Below are 20,158 nucleotides of genomic sequence, written 5' to 3' on the forward strand. Positions count from 1 at the left end.
AGTCCCAGCTACTTGGGAGGCTGAGGCAGAATGGCGTGAACCTGGGAGGTGGAGCTTGCAATGAGCCAAGATGGCGCCACTGCACTCCCCCTTGGGCAACAGAGCGAGACTCCGTCTCAAAAAACAAAAATTATTTTCAATTTCTCCTAGTCATGTTGAATTTTTATCCTGACTTCCACAGTGCTTTTTTCAAACTATCTAGAAAATTTCCTCCTCCCGTTTGATTCCAACAATCATTGAGCCATTAAGTCTAACGTATTCTACCTTCTCTACATCTTGTGCGCTCATCTTCTCCTTTCTCTTCCCACAGGTACCCACCTGATCTCAGCTCACTGCAACCTCTGCCTCCCGGGTTCAAGAGATTCTCCTGCCTCAGCCTCCTGAATAGCTGGGATTACAGGTGCGTGCCACCTCGCCCAGCTAATTTTTGTATTTTTAGTAGAGTTGGGGTTTCACCATGTTGGTCAGGAAGGTCTCAAACCCCTGACCTCGTGAACCGCCCGCCTCGGCCTCCCAAAGTGTTGGGATTATAGGCGTGAGCCTCAGCGCCCGGCCTTATTTTTGGTTTTGTTTTTGTTTCCTTCAAGCGAACTCCCTCACCAAGTGTTGTCTGGACTGCTATAGTCTTATTCTCATTCTGGACTGCCTCTGAATTATTCACCCCTTGAAACTCATCCTAAGCATGTTCTCTTACTTAATAAGAGCCAGCCGTTTCTCTCTTCGTGCAGCCAGCAAACCTTGTGTTAACCCATTCTATAATTCTGCCCTGAACGTATTCTAATTAATAGTTTACATACTTTTCTCCCCTACTTGACGGAGACTGTGAGCTTCTTGAGGAGTGGGGATTGTGTCCTTATTTTTGTATCCCAATGCCTAACAGTGTCGGGCAAACTAAGTGTTTGGTCAATGAATAAAAAAATGAACATATAGGTGGAGGGTTGTGGCTCACGCCTGTAATCCCAGCACTTTGGGAGGCCGAGGTAGGCGGATCACGAGGTCAGGAGATCGAGACCATCTTGGCTAACACGGTGAAACCCCGTCTCTACTAAAAATACAAAAACTTAGCCGGGCTGTGGTGGGGGCGGGGGGCGCCTGTAGTCCCAGCTACTTGGAGGCTGAGGCAGGAGAATCACTTGAACCCGGGAGGTGGGGCTTGCAGTGATCCGAGATGACGCCACTGCACTCCAGCCTGGGCGACAGAGCAAGACTCCATCTCAAAAGAAAAAAAAAGGAACATATAAGTGGGTGAATAAATGAAAAAAATCTACTCAGTACACTGATGAAATATTAACTAGTAAACTACTCACCATCAATCCCAGCAAACGTTTCTCCCTGGGGCCAACAATTTATTACATGGAAGATCGTCTCCCTTAAGAAGAGTCTTACAAGCTGTAGTTTCTCTTCTACAAATAAATTATGTTTTTCAAAATATCAAGAGTTATGCTTCATTTTTGAAGAAATTTATAGTTCTTGGGCCTCATATCTCCATCTAGTGAAGCAAATTGGTAATACACCAATTAAGATACCCGGGTATGAATATAAGAAACACAGCTGTGAAAAAATTATTTATAGAAAATTACCCTTCCTTTTCCAAGGTTCAAAAACCTTGAATTGTATCTACTTTATATTTTCTGGAGTTCAGCAAGTTCTTTCTTTTCCAGATAGCCTATTTCTAAATATCTGGACAGTGTCATGCTATTGGAAAATATATGGGTATATAGAAAACTTATGATTAGCTTGTTTTTCACCACTTTTAAATCAAAGAACCGTTGATATTTGTTAACATGAATGTTATTTAGATATGTTATAGAATAATATGAATAAAATTTTTGTAAATTATGCTAACAATCCTACCAATTTAACAAATATTTATAAATGATTTTCTATTTTTGCTTTTTGTTTTGTTTTGTTTTGAGATGGAGTCTCACTCTGTCACCCAGGCTGAAGTGCAATGGCGCGATCTCGGCTCACTGCAACCTCCGCCTCCCGGGTTCAAGTGATTCTCCTGCCTCAGCCTCCTGAGTAGCTGGGATTACAGGTGCCCCCCACTGCGCCTGGCTAATTTTTGTATTTTTAGTAGAGATGGGGTTTCACCATGTTGGTCAGGCTGGTCTCAAACTCCTGACCTCGTGAACAATCCACCTTGGTCTCCTAATGTGCTGGGATTACAGGGGTGAGCTCCTGCGTCCGGCCTCTTTTTTGTTTTTGTTTCCTTCAACATTTAAGTTCTGGAGTACATGTGCAGGATGTGCAGTTTCGTTACATAGGTAAATGTGTGCCATGGTGGTTTGCTGCACAGATCAACCCATCACCTTGGTATTAAGCCCAGCATCCATTATCTATTCTTCCTGATGCTCTCCCTCCCCCTATCAGGCCCTCCCCGCAACAGGCCTCAGTGTGTTTTGTTCCCTGCCATGTGTCCATGTGATCTCATCATTCAGCGCCCACTTATAAGTGAGAACATGTGTTGTTTTGTTTTCTGTTCCTCTGTTAGTTTGCTGAAGATAACAGCTTCCAGCTCCATCTGTGTCCCTACAAAGGACATGATCTCATTCCTTTTTATGGCTGCATAGTATTCCATGGTGTATGTGTACCACATTGTCTTTATCCAGTTTATTATTGATAGGCATTTGGGTTGATTCCATGTCTTTGCCATTGTGAATAGTGTTGCAATAAACATACAGGTGCATGTATATTTATGACAGAATGATTTATATTCCTTTGGGTATATACCCAGTAATGGGATTGCTGTGTCAAATGCTATTCCTGCCTTTAGATCTTTGAGGAATTGCCATACTGTCTTCCACAAGGGTTGAACTAATTTACATTCCCATCGACAGTGTAAAAGCTTTCCTTTTTCTCTGCAACCTTGCCAGTATCTGTTGTTTCCGGACTTTTTAATAATTGCCATTCTGACTGGCATGAGATGATATCTCATTGTGGTTTTGATTTGCCTTTCTCTAAAGATCAGTGATGTTAAGCTTTTTTTTCATATGTTTGTTGGCCACATGAATGCCTTCTTTTGAGAAGTGTCTGTTCATGTTCTTTGCCTACTTTTTAATGGGGTTGTTTGTTTTTTTCCTTGTAAATTTGTTTAAGTTCCTTACAGATTCTGGATATTAGGCCTTTGTCAGACAGACAGATTGCAAAAATTGTCTCCCATTCTGTAGGCTGTCTGTTCACTCTGATGATAGTTTCTTTTGCTATGCAGAAGCTCTTAGGTTCAATTAGATCCCATTTATCAATTTTTGCTTTGGTTGCAATTGCTTTTGGTGTTTTTGTCATGAAATCCTTACCCGTGCCTATGTTCTAAATGGTATTGCCTCAGCAATACTCAGCCTCAGCCCAGTTCTGTGCTCTTGCTGGAGAGGTGTTGCGGTCATTTGGAGGAAAAGAGACACTCTGGCTATTGTGTGGTCTCCCTGATGTCCTGGAATGTCCTGGCCAATTGAGTGATGTTTTTTCTCTCCAGTGCATCCTCCCTGACCAGCCAGCTCTTCCCTCCCCAGCTCTTGCCCTGCAGTGACTCTGAAAGCTTGTTGTTCCATTTACTGCTTACACTCACTTTATTTCATAGAGTAAAAGGTGCTTTTCAAACATAAGTTTATGTTGTTTGTCTTCAGCTCCCCCTCTATTCTCTCACCACGTCATTGGCGTGGAGAAGCAGGAACCTAAACATGGGAAGTGAACATCAAAATATGTCATGATCACAGTGTGCTTCAAGGTAAATACCACTTCATCACGATATCCGTTTGTATAAAGCTTAAAAATAACTGTCACAAAGTAATATATTTTCAGATATATCTATATTTACATCTACATCTCCCCTGTCTATACATAGATACATATCTAGACTATAAAGAAAAGCACAGGGATTATGAACATAACCTTCAGAAGAGTGGTCACCTCTGTTGCGAAGCAAGGGGACTGGATCAGAGAAGAAATTCCAGCAGTCCTGTAGCTTCCACAGGACTAGAAATGTTTCATTCTGCATGAGGTCATGGGTTTATGGATGTTATTTAATTGTTATGCTTCATAACTTAGATGCACATCCCATGTTGAGAATATCTCCTATAGAAACAAAGCACTTGTATTTAAGAATGTGTAAAAAAAACAAAGGGAAAATAAAATAAAGAAATATAGTTACTATATAAGCTTCACGTTTGTTCTACTTATACATGCTTATCTAAGTGTGATACTTAATTTTTTATAAAGGCCAAGTTTAATGATTAAATATTATGAGCATTATCCTATAATACACAACAATAAAAATAATTTATGTTCTAAAACTAGTTTTTAAAAAAAACTTTAAGCAATATAACAAGCACATTATTCAGTTAAAAATAAATACGCATGCATAAATATAATAAGGTGTATTATGCCGATAAAAGAATATTGAATATGAAAGAGTGGAGAAAGTCTGGTAGCATAAAAAAGAAGTAAATTATAATGCTTTCATATGAGGATTTAAGAAAGTTCCAGGGCATGGGGGCTCATGCCTATAATCCCAGCACTGTTGGAGGCTGAGGCAGGCAGATTGCTTAAGCCCAGGAGTTCAAGATGGGGTTTCACCATATTGGCCAGGATGGTCTTGATCTCTCGATCTCAGCTGATCCACCTGCCTCGGCCTCCCAAAGTGCTGGGATTACAGGCATGAGCCACCATGCCCGGCATTATTTAAGACTTACTAAAGGCTGGGCACAGTGGCTCACGCCTGTGATCCCAGCACTTTCGGAGGCCGAGGTGGGGAGATCACTTGAGCTCAGGAGTTTGAGACCAGCCTGGCCAACACAGTGAAACCTCATCTCTACTAAAAATACAAAAATTAGCACAGTGTGGTGGCGTGAGCCTGTAATCCCAGCTACCAGGGAGGCTTAGGTGAGAGAATCGCTTAAGCCCAGGAGGCAGGGGTTGCAGGTACCCGAGATGGTGCCACTGCATTCCAGCCTGAGTGACAGACTGAGACCCTGTCTCAAAAAAAAAAAGTCTTACTATAGAGGTATAGTAATCTATAGGTATGATATTAGCATAATAATAGACAAAGAAGCCAACAGAACAGAATAGAAACCAGAATGATGCCCATATATATGTATATATATCAATTGTATTTCTATATACTAGCAAGAGACAATTGAGAAATGAAATAAAAAGGACCATTTGCAATAACATCAAATACATAGACCTATTTATTAAAAAATCATAAACCCATATAAATGAAAAAATATGCCATGTTTATGGGTTGGAAGAATCAAGTTTGTTGGGTAACAGAGTGAGACCCTCAAAAAAAAAAGTCTTACTGTAGAGGTGTAGTAATCCATATGGTATGGTGTTAGCATAATAATTGATAAAGAAGCCAACAAGCTAACAGAACAAAGACCAGACTATACACATATTATATATATATATGCCCATATATATACATAGTCAATTATTACTGACATGGTGTTAAGGCAATTAGTTCAATGGGGGAAAAAGTCTTTCCAATAGATGGTGCTTTTCCAATTGGATAAACATATGCAAAATAGAAAAGAAATAAAGAAACCGGACCCCTCCCCTTACACTATACACAAAAATAAAATTGATACGAATCGTATATCTAAGCCAGTTTTTCTCAACTGTTCTTGCATTATCACCATCCCCCATTAGGAGTGTTTTAAGACATATTCTCCCTCTAATCACCCCCGGCTCCACCACAGCCAAAATAAAGAAAAATAGATTGTCCTTAGTTTGGATGCCCACAGAAGTGAACTCTGTGAGACAAGGATTTAAAATACCCGCAGGGAAGTGGAAAACAGACAGGGAGAGGAAGGCAACAGATACCGGCTATATTATCAAGCATGTCATCACCAGTGCCAGCTAGAGCTTTCTCCCACTGCAGAGCTCTGACAGCAAGTGTAGAGCATGTGCTTCAGAGTCTTCCTGTCCCAAGGTCAAGGGAGCTAGGGTATGCATAAACCACGGTGCATCAGTCATTGGTTGAGATCTCTGCTCAGGGCTTATTAATCCCCTTCCCTTCTGGCCTGTTTTGAGTGAGGACCTAGAAGGTTCTGATGGCCAGGGAAACCCTCAGGCAGAGATTAAGGTGCAGGTGTGAACTGAAATAGGGAAGCTTGAGTGGAAATGGATGGCCACCGACATCTTCTGCTACAAATACCAAGTGTGAGCCGGGATGTGGAGTACTGGAAACTCTGACACTGGCATGATCACTTTGGAAGAACCATTTGATTATTTAGGCTGAACATATGTATACCCTCTGGTCCAGTAATTCCACTCCTAACTCCACATCCAATAGAAACATGAACACAAGTTCATGAAACAATATGTATAAATGTTCACATAAGCACTATTCTTAATAGCAAAAAATCAATAATTCCCAAATGTTCATTAGCAGTAGAATGAATAAATACAACGTGTTACATTTATACAGTGGGAAACTCTACAGCAATGAGTTTGAACGAACTACAACTATATGCATCAAAGTGGCTGCATCTCATAAGCATAATATTGAGGGAAAGAAGGTAGAGAAGAGTATACTGAATAATTCAACTCCTAAATGAATTATCCTATTAGAAATCAGAAGTGAGTCAGGCAGTGGTTAGCCTCAGGAGGGCGGTAACTAGAAGGAGGCTTCTAGGTACTGGTAATGTTTTGCTCTTTGGTCTGAGTACTGGTTATGAGTACTGAGTACATACTGTACTGTGTATTTACACTGTGAATGCTCATTGAACTTTATACTTGTGATTTGTGCACTTTTCTGTATGTTTGTTATACCTTAACCAAAATTTTACACCTCAAAGAAGTCAATGCTGGCCTTTGTCGCCTACCTCTCCACACCATAAAAAGTGTGATTAAGGCTGGACACAGTGGCTCACGCCTGCAATCCCAGCACTTTGGGAGGCTGAGGCAGGCAGATCACGAGGTCAGGAGTTCGAGACCAGCCTGACCACCACGGTGAAACCCCATCTCTACTAAAAATACAAAAATTAACTGGGTGTGGTGGTGTGTGCCTGTAATCCCAGCTACTCAGGAGGCTGAGGCAGGAGAATTGCTTGAACTTGGGAGGCAGAGGTTGCAGTGAGCTGAGATCGCACCACTGCATTCCAGAGCGAGACTCTGTCTCAAAAAAAAAAAAGCGTGATTAAATAGACTGATCAATGAAACAGAACTGAATGTCTATAAATAGATCCTAATACATGTGGCACTTTACACAATGATAAAGGTGGCTTTTCAATTTAGTGATAAATAGAAAATTCAACAAATGGTGTTGGGATAAATGAGTAGCCATTTGGAACAAAAATTAGTTTAGCTCTACTTTATATCTTACACCAAGGTATATTTCAGATGAATAAAAGATTCTTATTATTTTTTTAAGAGACAGGGTCTTACGCTGTCATCCAGGCTGCTGGAGTCCAGAGACTCACTACAGCCTTGAACTCCTGGACTCAAGTGATCCTCTCTCCTCAGTCTGCTGAGTAGCTGGGACTACAGGTGTGCATCACCATACCTGGCTACCTGGATAATTGTTAGGTTTGTTTTTTTTTTTTTTCTAGAAACTGGGTCTCACTCTGTTGCCTAGGCTGGTCTCAAACTCCTCCAATCTCAGCCTCTCAAAGCATTAGGATTACAGGTGTGAGCCACTGTGCCAGGCCCAAAAGATTTAAATTTTAAAATAAAACAATAAAATGAGTCAAAGAAACATTGAGAATAATTTTTATAACTTTACAGTTTTTTTAAAAAGCACAGTATAGCAAAAGACCTCCTAAAACTAGAAGACTGATGAATTAAATTGTTTAAAAATGTGTGGCAAAATCCACAATAAATAAAACGTTGGATAACAAATTGGGAAAAATATTTCCAATTCATAATGCATATAGACAGCTAACATCACCAGTGTAAAAGAGCTCTTTCAGATCCATAAGGAAAACATGAATAAGCCACCAGAAACATGGACAAAAAGTATACACAAACAGTTCATTGAAAAGAAATAAAAGTGACTCAAGGCCAGGTGCAGTGGCTCGTCCCTGTAATCCCAGCACTTTGGGAGACCGAGGAGTTCGAGAGCAGCCTGACCAACATGGCAAAACCCCGTCTCTACTAAAAATACAACAGTTAGCTGGGCGCGGCGGCACAGGTCTGTAGTCCCAGCTACTCGGGAGGCTGAGGCAGGAGAATGGCTTGAACCTGGGAGGCAGAGGTTGCAGTGAGCCAAGATCACCTCACTGCACTCCAGCCTGGGTGACAGAGCAAGATTCTGTCTCCAAAAAAAAAAAAAAAAAAAGACTCAAACATGTGAAAAGATGCTCAAACTTACTCATGATGAATAAAATAAAAATGAAAGCTACAAATATATTATTCCTGTAGTGCTGGAGTACACCAGGTATTATAAAAGTATTTTAAAATACACTTAGTTGGCAAGAGTATGGGGAAACAGGTAGTTTCTTACATTGCTAGTGAATAAAAGTTGGTGAAATCTTTATGGGCAACAGTTTACTGAAAGGCAAGATCTATTAATATTACAGATGAATACACCATCTGAGCATATCATTTAATCCAATAATTTTACTTTGGGAATATATCTTACAAATATGTTAGAACATAAGTAAAATTACACACACACACACACACACACACACACACGTTATTAATCTTATTTTGAGTAGCAAAAAATTGGACCAAAAAATCCTAATATCTATCAATAGAAAATTGGTAAATAAAATGCAGCCATCCAAAAGAATAAAAAACAATTATTTTACAAATATGGAACAACTTCAAGTGACAAAAGCAATGTGTAGGAGTTGTATAATATTATATAGTATCTATCATTTATATTTTTAAAAGGTAAAAAATATACTTTATAGACTTAGAAATAAAATTAACAATAGAAGTATAAATCAAACTCATAAAATATAAGTGAATAGTAAAGGGTTGACTCAGCAGCTATGGGATTGCATGCTTCAAAGAAAAGACTGACTCTTGACCAACTATTAGCTCTTGAAATATCCTGCCTGATAAGAGTGTCTTTGTATACCTCGGGCCTTGGGCAATGCCAGAGTTTGTGCTAATAATGTAATTTATGGTGAACACCTGTTTTTGCTTGCCTGGAGCCCTGGGTCGTATTGTATGAGTTTGACTTCATAGGGAGGAATGGGTTGGACACTGCGTATTTAGGGTCAATAGTGGGGGGGCTTCATGCCTAGGCAGCTGACCTTGGACACAAAAGTTTGTGTGAGCATCCCTGGTTGACAATTCTTTGTCCATATTGTCACACGTCATTGCTGGGAGAATTAAGTTCTGTTCATATAACTCCACAGGGAGAGGACAACTGGAAGCTGTGCCTGGTTCTGCCTGGACTCTGCCCTAAGTGCCTTTTTCCTTCCGAATGTATTCTATAGGCTTTCATCGTAATAAACCATAACGGTGAATAGAACAGCTTGTCTAAGTTCTGTGAGTCCTTCTAGCTCCTTATTGAATACGGTGGTGGCATTGGGTCCCTCAACACACTAGATAAAGTAATTAGAGAAGCATTTATTTTTTTCAGATGCTGGCATTGAAAAGGAATAAAGACTACTTATTGAGTTAAGTATTCAGTTTAAGATGTTAGATAAAGGGCAACAAAATAAAGAAAGTAGAAGGGGCTGTCTACTGTTTACCATCACACTTTGCTGCCTCTCTTGGACAATCTATAGACAAAGTCAATAAAAGAGTGCAACAAGTTTTCCGAATGCAGAATTGATATACAAAAAAAGATTGCATTTCTATATACCAGCAACAACAACTCAGAAAACATAATTTTAAAAGCAACGCTACTAAAAATAACAACATAATCATTATGGAATCATGAAGATGTCAATTCTCCCAAAATTAATCCATAAACTTGATGCAATTCCAATACAAACTCAAGAGGATTTTTTTACAATACTGAACAAGCTAATGTCACAATTCATGAGGAAGAGCCTATGTTTAAAAACAAAGCACCAAAGTGGGAAACTTGTTCTACCAGATTTAAATAATTATTAAAAAGTTAAGTCAAACAGTGTAGTATTGGTGCAGAGATAGATGTATAAGCTAATGAAATGAAAGAGGGCCTAGAAAGAGCCCAAATCATATATGGAAATATAAATGACAGACATGGCATCAGAACTCAGTGGTAAAAGATGAGAGTATTCATCTCCCATCTTTTTCAAAAGATGTTGAAATTCAAAAGGTGTTGAAATTTTTGGCTGTTGATATTATAATAAAAAATAACATTTGGTCCTTGTCCTTAGTTCCTGACACACAGCTCCTGAAGTCCTTGGAATCTCCAGAGTGATGACTGAGTTAATCACCAATGGTGAATGGCAATGATTATCTGTGAGGACCAAAGCTGAGTCTTCGTGCTTAGGGCAGGACCACAGACAAGGAGAGGGGCTCTTCCTTTTGAGGCTTGTCATCTAGAACTCATTGTCACTGGAAGCCAGAGCCTAAATGGGCCTATCAGTTGCCTTGGGTTATAAGAACAAGTTTGAGTATTTATTCATTTATTTATCTTGAGTTCGGGGCCCCTGTGTATCTGCTCACTGCCTGCCCGCAGTTCAGCTTGTGCTTGGCTCACTCACCATTCAGCGAAATGAAGGAACCAGCGGAATGAAGGAACCAGCGGAATGAAGGAACCAGCGGAATGAAGGAACCAGCGGAGGGACCTCCGGGAGGACGCGCTGCCCAGCGAGCCTGGCGCCGGGGGCGGGGCCTGACGGGAGCTCTGCTCAGGCTTCAACATGGCGGGCCGTTTCGGTTGACTTCGCCTGTGGAAACCGAATTCCCCCTCCATGGTTTCCCCAGGATATGAGTTGGGGGCCTCACCTCGCCTATAAGGGTCAGGCGAGCTTTCTGGATGCTCGAGGGACCTTTCGGCCTGCGCAGCTGGAGCAGCTTGTCCCAATGCCCTGCCATTTCTGTGAGGGCCCACGAGGCCTGGAGGAGCCTCGGAGCCCCCGCAGGCCCTCGCGTCACTGCCTCAAGAGGGTGCTCGGAGCCCTGCTCGGGAGCTGGTCCCCAACGAGGTGTGGAACCCCTTCTTGCTGGAACTCCACGGAGAGAGTGGTAATAAGATAGTAATAAGACCGACTACTGTTTATTGAACCTCCGCTAGTCACTGGCTGTCACGGGTTGGGCGAGGGGTGGAATCTAAGGCCCAGAGTTCCTCTATTATAGCCATGGAGAGCCATTAATACCTGCTTAATAGAGTTGTGGTGAGACATGGAATGGGCAAGAAAGGCACTTGATTTATTTGATTTTTAGAATCATGATTATTATTATTATTTTGAGACGGAGTCTTGATCTGTCGCCCAGGCTGGAGTGCAGTGGTGCGATCTCGGCTCACTACAAGCTCTGCCTCCCGGGTTCAAGCGATTCTCCTGCGTCACCCTCCCGGGTAGCTGGGATGACAGGCGCGCGCCACCATGCCTGGCTAATTTTTGCATTTTTGGTAGAGACGGGGTTTCATCATGTTGGCCAGGCTGGTCTCGAACTCCTGATCTCCACTAATCCACCCGCCTTGGCCTCCCAAAGTGTTGGGATTATAGGTGTGAGTCACCTCACCAGAAAGTGCCAAGAAAGGCACTTTAGACAGTGCCAGAGTTGAGGATTTGGCCTCTGACTCGCTGCCGTTGCCACACTGCAGTTGCCACACTGTGGCCTTAGAACAGTCTTATCCAGTCCTGAAAACCCCAGTGCCTTGGAAACATCAGGATTGGTCAGAAGGACAGTAAGTCCTTAAGGCGCCAGCCCCTGCTCCTCCCCCCAGATTGAGGGGTAAGTATTCCAAGCTCTATGCAGGACCCTAATCCTGGATGTGGACACCCACAGTCCTGCTAGGACCTGCTTCCAGAAGAGTTGATCCCAGCTGTGAAAGTGCATGATGCCTTCAGCGAAGCAGGCAGGAAAGGCTCAAGTGATCCTCCTGTATCACCCTGGTGAGTAGCCAGTAGCTGGGACCACAGGCGCGCACCACCACGCCTGCCTAATTTCTTTGTAGAGACAGCCTTCGTCATGTTGCCCAGGCTGCTCTGGAAGTCCTGAGCTCAAGCGATGCGCCTGCCTTGGTCTTCCAAAGTGCTGGGATTACAGGCGTGAGCCACCACGCTCAGCCCAATTTGTGATCTTTTATGCACTCTTTCATGTAGCATGTTTTCAAGGTTCATCCAACTTGCAGTGTCTTAATGCTGAATAATATTTCATTGTGTAGATATAATGTATTTTTCAAGTTTTGTTTATTTTTAATTGGTACACAACAAATATTTGTACATATTTGTGTGGTACATATGTACATGTGATATGTTGTTACATGCATAGAATATGTAAGGATCAATCAGGGTATTTAAGGTATCTGTCACTTTGAGTATTTGTCATTGCCATATGTTGGGAACATTTCAAGTCTTCTCTTACAGCTATTTTGAAATATACAATACATTGTTGTTCACTGTAGTCACCCTACTCTGCTATAGAACATTAGAACTTAACTCCTTCTATCTAACTGTATTAACCAACCACTCTTCCCTGCCAACCCACACACCCTTCCTAGCCTCTGGTATCTATCTGTCCACCGTCAACTTTTTTAGCTCCTACGTATGTGATAACATGCAATATTTGTCTCTCTGTGCCTGGCTTACTTCACATAACAATGACTTCCAGTTCCATCCAGGTTGCTGCAAACGACATGATTTCATTCTTTTTTTATGGCTGAATAGTACTTGATTATATATATATCGCATTTTCTTTATCCATTTGTCTGTTGATGGACACTTAGGCAGATTCTATATTTTTGCTTGTGAATAGTGCTGCGGTAAACATGGAAGTACAGGTATCATCCCTTTGATATACTGTTTTTTTTCCTTTAGATAAACAGCCAGTAGTGGCATTGCTGGATTGTATGGTAGCTCTATTTTCAGTTTCCTGAGAAATCTCCATACTGTTTTCCATAGTGACTGTACTCATTTACATTCCCACACAACAGTGTGTAAGAGTTCCCCTTTCTCCGCATCCTCGCCCACATCCATTATTATTTTGTCTTTTTAATCATAGCCGTTCTCATTGGGTGAAGATGATATCTCATTGTGGTTTTAATTTGCATTTCCCTTATTATTAGTGACGTTGAGCATTTTTTCATATACCTGTGTGTCTTGTTCGGAGAAATATCCATTTATGTCCTTTGCCCACATTCATTCATTCATTTATTGGAGTCAGGGTTTTGCTCTGTTGTCCAGGATGGAGTGCAGTGGTGCAATCACGAGTCACTGCAGCCTCCACTTCCTGGTCTCAGATGATTCTCCTGCTTCAGCCTCCAGAGTAGCTGAGACCACAGGCACATCTCACTGTGCCCAGCTAATTTGTATGTGTGTGTGTGCTTTTTGTTTTTGTATTTGTTTTTTTTTTGGAGACAGGATGGGAGTGCAGTGGTGCTATCACTGCTCATTCTAGCCTCAATCTCCTGGGCTCAAGTGATCCTCCCACCTCGTTTTTTGATTTTTGTAGAGATGAGGTCTCACTATGTTGCCCAGGCTGGGCTTGAACTCTTGGGCTCAAGCAATCCTACTGCCTCGGCCTCCCCAGGTGCTGGGATTACAGGCATGAGCCACCAAACCCAGCCTAATTTTTGTATGTTTTTGTAGAGATGGGGTTTTACTATGTTACCCAAGGTGGTCTCAAACTCCTGGGCTCAGGCAGTCCACCTGCATCAGCCTCCCAAAGTGTTAGGATTACAGGCATGAGCCATCATGCCTGACCCTTTGCCCACTTTTAAATGGAATTATTATTATTTTTTACTGTTGAGGTGTTTGAGTTTCTCCTGTATTCTAGATATTAATTCCTTGTTGGATGAATAGTTTGCAAATATTTTCTCCTATTCAACAGGTTGTCTCTTCACTCTGCTGTTTCCTCTGATGTGCAGAAGCTTTTTAGTTTAATATAGTCCAATTTGTCTACTTTTGTTTTTGTTGCCGTGCTTTTGAAGTCTCAGCCATAAAATCTTTTCCTAGACCAGTGTCCTGAAGTGGTTCCCCTATGTTTTCTTCTAGTAGTTTTATGGTTTCGGGGCTTATGCTTAAGTCTTTAATCCATCTTGAATTGATTTTTGTGTATCGCGAAAGGTAGGAGGTTAGTCGTGTTCTTTTGCATACATATGGATATCCACTTTTCCTAGCACCATTTATTGAAGAGGATGTCCTTTCCCCAATGAGTGTCCTTGACACCTTTGTTGAAAATCAGTTGGCTGTAAATGTATGGATCTATTTCTGAGTTTTCTATTCTGTTTCATTTTATACCTGTTTTTATACCAATACTATGCCGTTTTGGTCACTAGAGCCTTGTAATATATGTTGAAGTCAGATAGTATAATGTCTCCAGCTTTCTTTTTACTTAGGATTGCTTCTCTATTCGAGCTCTTTTTTGGTTCCATATGAATTTTAGGATTATTTTTTCTACTTCTGTGAAGAATGACACTGGTATGTTGATAGGGATTTTATTGCATCTGTGTATTGCTGTGGGTTGCATGGTCATTTTAACAATATTGATTTTTTTCTGATCCATGAGCATGAGTTGTCGTTCCATTTCTTTATGTCCTTCTCAATTTCTTTCATCAATGTTCTGTAGTTTTCCTTGTAGAGGTTTTTCACCTACTTGGTTAAATTTTTTTCCTAGGTATTTTATTTTCTTGAGCTATGATAAATGGGATTTCCTTCTTGATTTCTTTCTCAGCTAGTTTATTATTGGTGTATAGAAATGATACTAATTTTTGTATGTTGACTTTGTATCCTACAACTTTTTTTTTTTTGAATGGAGTCTTGCTCTGTAGTCCAGGCTGGAGTGCAGTGGTGCCATCTTGGCCCACTGCAATGTCCGCCTCCCGGGTTCAAGCCATTCTCCTGTCTCAGTCTCCTGAGTAGCTGGAAGTACGGGCGCACGCAACCACGCCTGGCTAATTTTTGTGTTTTTAGTAGAGACGGGGTTTCACCATATTGGTCAGGCTGGTCTTGAACTCCTGACCTCGGGTGATTCTCCTGCCTCGGTCTCTGAAAGTGCTGGGATTACAGGCATGAGCCACCGCACCTGGCTGTATCCTATAACTTTACTGAACTTACTTATCAGATCTAAGAGTTTTTGGTGGAGTCTTTAGGTTTTTCTAGATACAAGATCATGTCATCTACAAAGAGGGACAATTTTACTTCCTCTTTTCCAATTTGGATGTCTTTTATTTGTTTCTATTGTCTGATTGCTCTGGCTAAGACTTCCAGTACTGTGTTGAATAGGAGTGGCAAAAATAGACATCCTTGTCTTGTTCCAGTTCCTAGAGGAAAAGCTGAAAGCCATGATAGGATGATGTTAACTGTGGGTTTGTCATATGTAGCCTTTATTATGTCGAGGTATTAATAGGCTCCTTCAATGCCTAGTTTGTTGAGAGTTTTTATCATGAAGATCTTTTGAATTTTATCAAACCCTTTTTCTACATCTCTTGAAATGATCATATGGTTTTGTTCTTCATTCTGTTGATGTGATGTGTTATCTTTGTTGATTGATGTATGTTGAACTACATTTGCATTTCTGGGACAAATCCCACCTGATCCTGGTATATTATCTTGTTGATATGCTATTGGATTCAGTTGGTTAGTATTTTGTTGAGGATTTTTACATCTATGTTTATCAGGGATATTAGAGTGTAACTGTCTTTTTTTCGTTGTTGCATTCTTATCTGGTTTTGGTATCAGGGTACTGCTAGCCTAGTAGAATGAGGAAGAATTCCCTCCTTTTCAGTTTTTTGGACTAGTTTGAGGAGAATTGGTGTTAGTTTGTCTTTGTAAGTTTGGTAGAATTTGGTAGTGAAGTCATTAGCAGTGAAGCCATTGGGTCCTGGGCTTTTCACTGTTTGGATTCTTTTTTATTATGGATTCAATTTCATTACTCATGATTGGTCTCTTCAGGTTTTCTATTTATTCCTGATTCAATCATGGTAGGTTATATGTGTCAAGGAATTTATGCATTTCCTCTAAGTTTTCTAGTTTATTAATATATAGTTGTTCATAATACTGTCTGATGACTTTTGGTATTTCTGTGGTGTCAGTTGTAATGTCTACTTTTATTCATTTATTTATTTCTTTATTTTTTGACACACGGTCTCACTCTGTCACCCAGGCTGGAGTGCAGTGGTGTGATCATGACTCACTGCAGCCTCAAGCTCCTGGGCCGACGAGATCTTCCCACCTCAGACTTCTGAGTAGCTGGGACTACAAACATATGCCACCATGCCCAGCTAATTTTTGTATTTTTTTTTTAGAGACAGAGTTTCGCCATGTTGCCCAGCTTTGTTGCATACTCCTGAGCTCAAGCAATCCACCTGTCTCAGCCTCTCAGAAATGCTGGGATTACAGGCATTAGCCACCGTGTCTGGCAATGTCTTATTTTTCATCTTGGATTTTGTTTATTTGGATCATCTTTTTCATTTTCTTGTTTAGTCTAACTAGCCATTTATTGATTTTGCTTACCTTTTTGAAAAAGGAACTTTTTGTTTCATTGATTCTTTATATTGTTTTTGAAATCTATTTCATTTAGTTCTGCTCTGATCTTTATTATGTCTGTCCTTCTACTAATTTGAGGTTTGCTTTGTTCTTGTTTTTCTAGTTCTTTGAAGTTATCATTAGTTTGTTTATTTGAAATCTTTCTACTTTTAAAATATAGGTGTTTATTGCTATAAACTTCCCTCCTAGCACTGCTTTTGTTGTATCCCATAGGTTTTGTTATGTTGTTTTCAATTTTCATTTGTTTCAAGACATTTCATTTTTTGAGACAGGGTCTCTCTCTCTCTATCACTCAGGCTGGAATGAAGTGGCGCGATCTTGGCTCACTGGAACTTCCACCTCCTGGGCTCAAGCAATCCTTCTGCCTGAGCCTTCTGAGTAGCTGAGATTACAGGCACACACTAGCATACCTGGCTAACTTTTGTATTTTTTTGTAGAGACAGAATCTCACTATGTTGCCCAGGCCAGTCTCAAACTCCTGGGCTCAAGCAATCCACCCACCTTGGCCTCCCAAAGTACTAGGATTACAGGCATAAGCCACCACACCCAGCCTGTTTCAAGACATTTTTTGATTTCCTCTTTAATGTCTTCCTTGAGCTAAAGGTCATTCAGGAGCATGTTGTTTAATTTCCACGTATTTGTACAGATTCCAAAGTTTCGTTGTTATTGATTTCCTATCCTATGTCACTGTGGTCTGAGAAGTTACTGGTATGATTTTGATTTTTGAAAATTTGTTGAGACTTATTCTATGTCCTAACATATGGTCTATCTTGGAGAATGTTTCATGTGCTGGTGAAGAGGTATGTGTATTCTGTAACTGTTGAATGAAATGTTCTATAAATGTCTGTTAGATCCATTTGTTCTAAAGCACAGCTTAAAATCAGTGTTTCTTTGTTAATTTCCTGTTTAGATGATCTGTCTAATGCTGAGTAGAGTGTTGAAGTCCTCATCTATTATTGCAGTCTATCTCTCCCTTTAGATCTAATGACATTTGCTTTATATATCTGGGTATCCCAGTATTGAGTGCATATATGTTTAGAACTATTACATCCTCTTGCTAATGTATCTCCATGTCATTCTGTAGTGACCATCTTTGTCTCTTTTTACTGTTTTGTTTGTTTGTTTGTTTTTGAGATGGAGTCTTGCTGTGTTGCCCACGCTGGAGTGCAGTGGTGTGGTCTCGGCTCACTGCAACCTCCGCCTCCTGGGTTCAAGCGATTTTCCTGCCTCAGCCTCCTGAGTAGCTGGGATTACAGGTGCCTGCCACCATGCCCAGCTAATTTTTTGTATTTTTGGTAGAGATGGGGTTTCACCATGTTGGCCAGGCTGGTCTCCAACTCCTGGCCTTGTGATCTACCCGCCTCAGCCTCCCAAAGTGTTGGGATTACAGGCGTGAGCCACTGTGCCTGGCCTCTTTTTACTGTTTTTGACTTAAAGTCTGTTTTATCTGATATAAGTATAGCTGCTCCTGATCACTTTTGGTTTCCCTTTGCACAGAATATCTTTTTCCAGTCCTTTCCTTTCAGTCTGTGTGTCTCCACAGGTGAGGTGAGTTTCTTGTAGTTGGCATATATTTGGGTCATGTTTATTTTTTAAATCCATTCAGCCAGTCTATGTCTTTTCAGTGGAAAGTTTAATCCATTTACATTGAAGACTATTTTTGATATGTGAGGGTTATTCCTGTCATTTTATTAATTGATTTCTGGTTGCTTTATGTGTCCTTTGTCCCTTTCTTTCTCTCTTATTGTTGATCATTGTGGATTGGTGGTTTTCTTTAGTGATAACTTTTGAATTGTTCTTCTTATTTGTGTGCTTGCTCTACCAGTGGGTTTTATACTTTCATGTGTTTCTGTGATGGTAGATATCATCCTTTTGCTTCCAGCTGTAGGACTCCCTTACATATTTCTTATATACCTGGTTGAGTGGTGATGGAAAACCAACGGCTACCATTAAACTTAGTGGTGAAAGTCTTAAAGCTTTTCTCCTAAGATGAGGAACAAGCCAAGGATGCCTGCTCTTGCTTTTTCTATTCAACATTGTACTGGAGGTTCTAGCCAGGATAATTAGACAAAAACACCAAAACAAAACCAACAACAAAGAAGAAAAAGCATCTAGATTGGAATGGAAAAAGTGAAACTGTATTTTTTGCAGATAAATAATGTTGTATATAGAAAATCTAAGGAACCCACAACAACAATAACAACAACAAACCTGCTGGAGCAACAATTGAGTTCACAAAAGATATAAGATCAATGTGCAAAAACTCAGTTATATTTAGAAACACTAGCAATGAGTAGCCTGAAAATGAAATTAAGAAAGTAATTTTATTTACAATAGCATTAAAAAATAAGACTAAAACAAAAGAAATGTAAGACTACAAAACATTATTGAAAGTGATTAAGTAAAGACCTAAATAAATAGATACACATTCTGGATTTATTGAATGGAAGACATTACTGTTAAGATGACAGTACTCCACAAATTGATCTACATATTCAACTCAGTTCCTATCAGAATCCTAGCTTCTATTTTGCAGAAATTGACTTGCTGATCCTAAAATTCATTTGAAAATGCAAGGGACTCCAAAGAAGCAAAATGATCTTGAAGAAGAACAATGAAGTTGCAGAGTCCACACTTTATTATTTCAAAACTTACTTATAGTGGTTAAAATTGTGTAGTACTGGAATAAGGATAGACATGTAGATCAATGGAATAGAATTGAGAGTCCAGAAGTAAATTCATACATTTAAGGTCAATTGATTTTCCCCAAGGGTATCAAGGCCATTCAATGGAAAAGAACAGTCTCTTCAGCAAGTGGTGCTGGAACAACTGGATATCCACATACAAATGAATGAAGTTAGATCTCTTCCTCACATCATACAGAAAAATCAACCTCAAATGGAAGAAATATCTAAATGTAAGATCCCAAACCGTACTCTTAGACAAAAACATAGGTGTAAATTTTTCTGATACTGACTTAGTAATGATTTCTTTTTTTCCTCTCCTTTTATGTGGGACAGGAAAACTAGAGGGGTTTAGAGTTGTCTTACTGCTTTTCCCCTATGTCAGACAAGGCCCTGATAAAGCAGTTTTTCTTTAGGGCAGGGCTTTCACACAGAGAATAGAATGCTCTGGGCATATTTCAAAATGGTTGCTGTACCCACTCACTCTATCCACCAACTAGGGTATATTTTGAAATGGTTGCTTTTCCCTTTTCCTTGCCTAAAGAGCCTGAGGAAATTTTCTTCAGCCTTCATCATGAGAACCAGCTAGGGTTTCTGGAAGTAACATTCATGAAAGTATAAGGGGTTCCCAAGGCAGGACTTCAACAAGTTTTTAACTCTCAAGCTAGTCCACACTCAGCCACCAGTAATTTATTGACTAGCATTTAGGTGTTCCTACCAATTACTGGCTCCTGTGGCTTCTGCTCTCAGGTAAACTGTGATGTTCTGTAGTCACCTGTCTCTCTAGTTTTTGAGGAAGTGGTTTGCCCTGTGACCTCTATTCTCTGACAGATCTAAGAAAAGTTGTTGATTTTCAGTTTGATTATCTTTTTTCCTGTTGTGAAGATGGGAGTGATGACTTCCAAGTTCTCTGCATGTTGGAGTGGGAAC

The 20,158-nt window shown here is 40.3% G+C and overlaps 1 protein-coding gene and 1 long non-coding RNA gene across 2 annotated transcripts in view; one reads left to right on the top strand and one right to left on the bottom strand.

Moving 5' to 3' along the window:
- Positions 1-1,803: 1,803 nt before the first annotated feature.
- LOC130540707 (uncharacterized) overlaps positions 1,804-20,158 on the bottom strand; it is a 131,232-nt gene continuing 112,877 nt past the window's right edge. Inside the window, exon 3 of the long non-coding RNA XR_008954699.2 lies at positions 1,804-3,671. This is a non-coding gene — a long non-coding RNA (uncharacterized LOC130540707). The remainder of the gene's footprint in view (positions 3,672-20,158) is intronic.
- The window catches only part of LOC100969450 (phosphatidylinositol 3,4,5-trisphosphate 3-phosphatase TPTE2-like), a 108,925-nt gene continuing 99,389 nt past the window's right edge, over positions 10,623-20,158 (top strand). The window contains exons 1-3 of the mRNA XM_063595781.1: positions 10,623-11,079; positions 11,845-11,951; positions 19,316-19,461. The gene's annotated coding sequence lies outside the window, so the exon portion shown is untranslated. The remainder of the gene's footprint in view (positions 11,080-11,844; positions 11,952-19,315; positions 19,462-20,158) is intronic.

The sequence above is a fragment of the Pan paniscus genome, chromosome 14 (genome assembly GCF_029289425.2).
Source record: "Pan paniscus chromosome 14, NHGRI_mPanPan1-v2.0_pri, whole genome shotgun sequence".
Lineage (NCBI taxonomy): Eukaryota > Metazoa > Chordata > Mammalia > Primates > Hominidae > Pan > Pan paniscus.